At 50.9% G+C, this 5,535-nt stretch overlaps 1 protein-coding gene across 1 annotated transcript in view; it reads left to right on the plus strand.

Moving 5' to 3' along the window:
* The window catches only part of B4GALNT3 (beta-1,4-N-acetyl-galactosaminyltransferase 3), a 95,621-nt gene that overhangs the window by 537 nt on the left and 89,549 nt on the right, over nt 1-5,535 (plus strand). The gene's annotated exons all lie outside the window — the stretch shown is intronic.

Here is a 5,535-nt window from a genome sequence, read left to right on the forward strand (position 1 = left end):
TACCGCCGTGAGCCACTCGCCTCTCCCTCTTCCCACAGGCCACTCCCCTCCCAGCCCCTTCCTCTTCCTGCAAGTCTACCACCTCCCTCGAGCGGTCCCCTCTCCTGGTCCTGGCCACCCTCCACCCGCAGCGGGTTGTCTGCAGCCCCCCTCGGGAACCCTGCGGAATGAGCTGAACCCCCATACCCTGCTCAGGGCAGCTCAGTGGATCGGGCAGTGGGTAGATTCCTGCTTCTCTTTTTCCACGGAGCCAGAGCCACTTAATTTTTCTGTCTCAGTTTCCTCCTAGGGAAACGGAGGGGATGCTCGCTTTCTCTTTTTACCTCAACAGGCATGCCTGTCCGAGGTGATTTTCAGTTTACTACTGACGGAGTGAAGTAAAACCTCCGAAGTGTCAGGCACTGTGTAAAAAGGTCGCTGCAATAGTTGGAAAAAAGAGAAACTCCCAGAACTACTAGGTGCCCTTCCCAAGCCTGAAGGGTGGAGGTTTATAATTCCAGACAACGTATGGAATTATAAACATTCCCCCTTTCTGGAAACCTAAGGGAAGACTGATGAAACTCTGGTGAGAAGATGCTCTAAGTTCTTGTGTCAGCTGTTCTGCCCAGGGCTGGGTGTGGTGCTTTGCCTCCTCTTGTGGCCAAAGACAGGGAATTACTAGGGTCAGTAATTGAGCTGGTTCAGGACAGAGATGGGTATTTATGGCGGAACCTCTCACTCTGTGGCTGCTGAAATATTTCTGGCTGTTTGTTTGGAGACTGGGCTTCCATTCCTGGTTCTGACGCTAACTAGTTGGGAAATCCAGGCGCAAATGGCAGCTTCTCAGGTAGAAGGAGGGAGTTGGTCCCTTTCAATGTGAACACTACGATTGTGTGATCTCCCCGCCTGAGCATTTCCAGGGTCAGGGAGCCCAGCACACCACGAGAAAGGGTCTTCCCAAGTCAGGTCCACAGGTCTCAAGTAGGAAGAGCTCTTCCTTCTGAAGACCAGTCTGCCTTCCCTTAGCTCCCCAGGCCTTGTTCGCTCCTCTGAAAGACAGAGTGTATCTACTCTTCCATACCACGGCCACTCAAGAGAGTCCCCCGTGGATGAGCCCAGGTGGAGTGTGGGTGGGTGGGAGGCCCTGGGAGGGATCTCCCTTCTCTCCTCCTTGGCCACCATCCTGTTAACCTGGTAGCCAGTGGAGTCCACTGCACAGATTAAAACCAGAGAGGAGAGACTTCCCTGGCGGTCCAGTGGTTAGGACTCCACGTTTCCACTGCAGGGGGCACGGGTTCCATTCGTGGTCAGGAAACTAAGATCCCGCATGCTGTGACATGGCCAAAAAAGAACAACCCCAGAGAGCAAAGCAGTTGCTTTGTGACCCTCAAATGAATGGCCTCCCATCCGCCTCCCTCACCCCCCAGCACATACTTTTCCTTTACCCCAAGTGAGCTTTCTCCTCAGAGACCGGAAGCAGTTTGCCATAATTATCATCTCACACCTGGCTCCCAGCCTCTGTCTCCTATTGGCTGTCTCATCCTTAGCCATCAGTTCCTGTGTCAGTTTCTTTTCCCTTCTAGATGAATCTTCACTTTCTGACTGGGTTTCCTTATTCTTTGTTTCCTTTTCCAAATGGACCCTTCTCCAGAAGAATGTTCTCAGCTTCCTAGTCCAGAATTGGCTTTCCGTTTCCCTAACTGTTGTTTTTAACAGGGGTCCAAGCCTGGGCACTGATGGATCCCTCGTACCTTCTTCTCAGCCTCCTAGAACCCTGAAGCCCACCTGCTGGCAGGGTGGCTTGTCATGCCAGGCTGTCCCATCGTATTCTACTCTTTCCTTGATTTCCTTTTGGAATGAGATTTAGACAGTGGCTGTGCTTTCTGGCTCCTGGTCCCCCATCCTTTGTTTTTAAGAAGCTCAGACATCATGCATCAAAGTTGTGTCTTGTCTTATAGGTCTTACTCCCAGCCATTCCTCTGGAGGGAGAGTGGGGAAGGAGGGATTAGAAAGCACAGCAGTAAGAAGAGGGTTGCTAGCCTTCCCTCGCATACACCCTGGCATACAGCAGCAACCAGAGCCCCAGCTTGGTTCTGCTTCCCAGCAAGCCACCCTGCCTCTCTGTAGCAGCCCCTGCCAGCTCACTGCACCACCAGCCTTCCTGTCATCTGTAAGGCCAGCCTCCGTTACCAAGAACCTTTCATTTGCCTGTCCCTGTGTGACTGCCGCCCTGATCTGGTGCTGGGAGAAATGTATGGAGAGCTGGTAGTTACAAACTCCAGGGTGGTCAAGTAATGACAGGGAGCGTGCTTCCTGCTTCTTATGGAACAACCCCGTAGTTTGAGATGCGTGATATGCAGTTTGGGCTCCATCTGTAGAAAAAGATACAACCACATTTGGAGTAACTTCAGGGAGAAGCCACCGAAACTGTTCACGGATAGAAGAATGGGTCCCTTGGACAAAAGAATGAGAGCTGTTTACTCACTCACGCACTTATTTATTTATTATTATTATTATCATTAATTTTTTTTTCCTTGCGTTATGCGGGCCTCTCACTGTTGTGGCCTCTCCCATTTGCGGAGCACAGGCTCCGGATGCGCAGGCCCAGCGGCCATGGCTCACGGGCCCATCCGCTCCGCGGCATGTGGGATCCTCCCGAAACGGGGCACGAACCCGCGTCTCCTGCATCGGCAGGCGGACTCTCAAGCACTGCGCCACCAGGGAAGCCCTTATTTATTATTTTTAAAAATAAATTTATTCATTTATTTAGTTTTGGCTGCGTTGGGTCTTTGTTGCTGCGTGTGGGCTTTCTCTAGTTGCGGTGCGCGGGCTTCTCATTGCGGTGGCTTCTCTTGCTGCGGAGCACGGGCTCTAGGTGCGCAGGCTTCATACTCACTCATTTAAACAAATATTTGTTTAGCATGTAGCTCGAGCAGGGCATTGTGCTTGGTCACTTAGATGTGGTGATGACTCTGTTATGGTTTCTGCCTCTCACAGCTTTCCCTCTAGGAGGGGAGTTCAGGTGCGTAAATGAGAATAATTGTAATAGGAGACAACCGTTAAGTTTTACAGAGGTAGAACCTACGCGTTGCTGTGACACTTCTGGAAATGGGACACAGCTCTTTCAACTAATATTTCATGGAAGTGGTGACATTTTAGGAGATCTTGAGGAGTTGGTAAGACTTTAGTGGACGCAGAATGAGAAAGCTATTCCAGGCAGAGAGGGCAGCAGAAGCCAAGACCAATAGTCAAGGACAAGTTAGTGTTTGGAAATGTTGAGCATCTGGGTTTGGTGAAGCAGAGGGTGTGAAGGAGGATAGGGGATGGTGCCATAGTATGAAAGACTTTGAATAACAACCTTAAAGGGTGGCATTTATTCAGTAGATCAGAGAAAGCAGTCGAAAGTTTTAGAATAAGGTAGTGTTGTAGAATGGATAGGGAAATAGTAAAACTGTTTAACCATACTGTACTTTGGTATGGATGGTGGTGCTGGGATGGGTCGGAAGGTTCCTTACTGTGGCTGACATTAGTCTTTAGCTGCTGGGTCATGGAGCTCTCCTGAGGACAGGTCAGGCCTCTAGTGGGACATTCAGAGGGCCTGGGGCAGTCACTATATACCAACACGTTCATAAGTGTTCCAGTATTTTGAGAACTGGCACAGGTGTACCGATGTGTACTGGCTGAGAGCAACCCCGGGCCCAGACTATTATTGGAAGTTAAAGACCCCGGCCTGGCAGCTTTTAATGAGCTATACCCATTTGTTCAGACTGGATTCGCTACATCCTGCCTGAGGGCAGAGGTCTGGACTAAAATGGTTTCTAGGTTCTTTGCTCTATAATTGACCTACTGCTGAGACCAACTTGGTGCTGCAACCAAGCGATCACAGCTGGCCACAGAGCCAGGGCCGAATGGTGGTGCACCCCAGCCTCTGCACATCTTACAAGGCTGGGTCTGCAATGTCCCCATTTAAGTGTCCAGTGTACCTGCTAAACCCCAAGGTGTTTCCAAGCCTGAAACTTATAACACATCTGTCCGGCTGGCCCCTGCGATTCCTAAGTGACTCCGAGTGGGCTGCGGTGGCATAGCCACAGATGTCAGGCGGGCCCTGTGGCTCCCGGGGTCACCACAGACATTCCGATTCGGAAGGGAGACAAACCCTCCAGTGACAGAGGTAGCTCAGGGCAGAACGGTAATCTGAGACGCAGGCCAGGAGAGAGGGAAAAACAGATGAGACAGATGTGTGGGCAGAGCGGGAAGGCTGTGGCTTAGAGCTGAGCCTCAGAGCAGAGGCAAGTGTGGAGGGAAGCACAGCCGCTTCGTGGGCCCCTTGGGCCCGGGAGCCTGTCGCATGTCGCCCTGGCTGGGCTGCCCCTCTTTCCCATGGAGCCTCTGGCTCCTTTTCCTTTGTCCTACTTACCTCTCTTTATGCTGCCAGTCTGGCCACCCGGCTGCTGCATGGAGCTTCAAGTCAGTAATCAATTCAGGGCAAACACTAGGCACTCAAATACCTTCTGGTTATGGATGGGAAGTTCTGAATTTCCAAGCACCTGATATTTTCCACTGGCAGATACTTTGCTTATCAGTGATGGATCCAAGAATAGAACCTAGGAATTCTTGTTCCTTGTACCATAATACATATAAACAGCAATAGCCTTTAAACACAAATGCAAAGGATAAGAATTAAGCCATCAGTGCTTTTCCTATTAAAAGTGTGTTTCCTTTGGACCAGCGCCGTCTGCACCAGGACCACAGGGTGTGAGGACAGGGGCCCTCACCCAGCCTTGGCCTCTCCTTTCCTGGTCTCTAGTCCTTTCTGACGTGGCCGCAGAATCCCAGCAGCACAGCTGGCCCTGCTATCCTGCTGTCACCCAGGGACCCTTGTGTGGGCTGAGGCCCCAATCTCCTGCTCGGTGGTGATTGGGCTGCCGGCCGCCCCTGTCCTGGGAGGTGTCCAGATGCGCCGCACGGTTCTGACTGCTTTGCAGCACGAGGCCTTTGAAGCAGCCACTTCTGTGCTGGCTTTAGGAGTGGCTGGTGGCGCACTGCAGTAGTTTTCCAGGCCCCAGAGCCTGGGCTGGGCTTTATGGAGCTGAGCAGAGCAGCCGCCAGAGCAGAGTTTGCTTTGGAAGGGGGCCTGGAGGCTGTTCTTGCAGTTGGCCGCTGACTGTCTGCTTCTCTACCGAGTTCCACCGCTCTCAAATCCTACCCTTTTAATTTCCACGAGCACGCTTCCTTCTATCCAAGGATGATGAGGTCTCAGCTAGGCCAAGCATACGTTCTGAGCTTTCAGACAACCCTCCTTTGACCTTGTGATCCACAATTAATAGATTTATATGTTACCTGATATAAAAGTACAACTGGAAGGGGTGAGAGTAGTTTGGATGGGGTATATATAAAGGGTCCCGGGCTGAATATGTTATACATTTGAGCAAAGCATGACGGATAGATTAAATTTTTACAGACACTTAGGTTCCAACAAGCACTGCTTTCAGTGTTAGAAATATCCATGAGATGAGCAGAAATGAATTTTTTTTTTTTTTTTTTTTTTTTTTTTGG

The sequence above is a fragment of the Lipotes vexillifer genome, unplaced genomic scaffold, assembly GCF_000442215.2.
Source record: "Lipotes vexillifer unplaced genomic scaffold, Lipotes_vexillifer_v1.1 scaffold395, whole genome shotgun sequence".
Classification (NCBI taxonomy): Eukaryota; Metazoa; Chordata; class Mammalia; order Artiodactyla; family Lipotidae; genus Lipotes; species Lipotes vexillifer.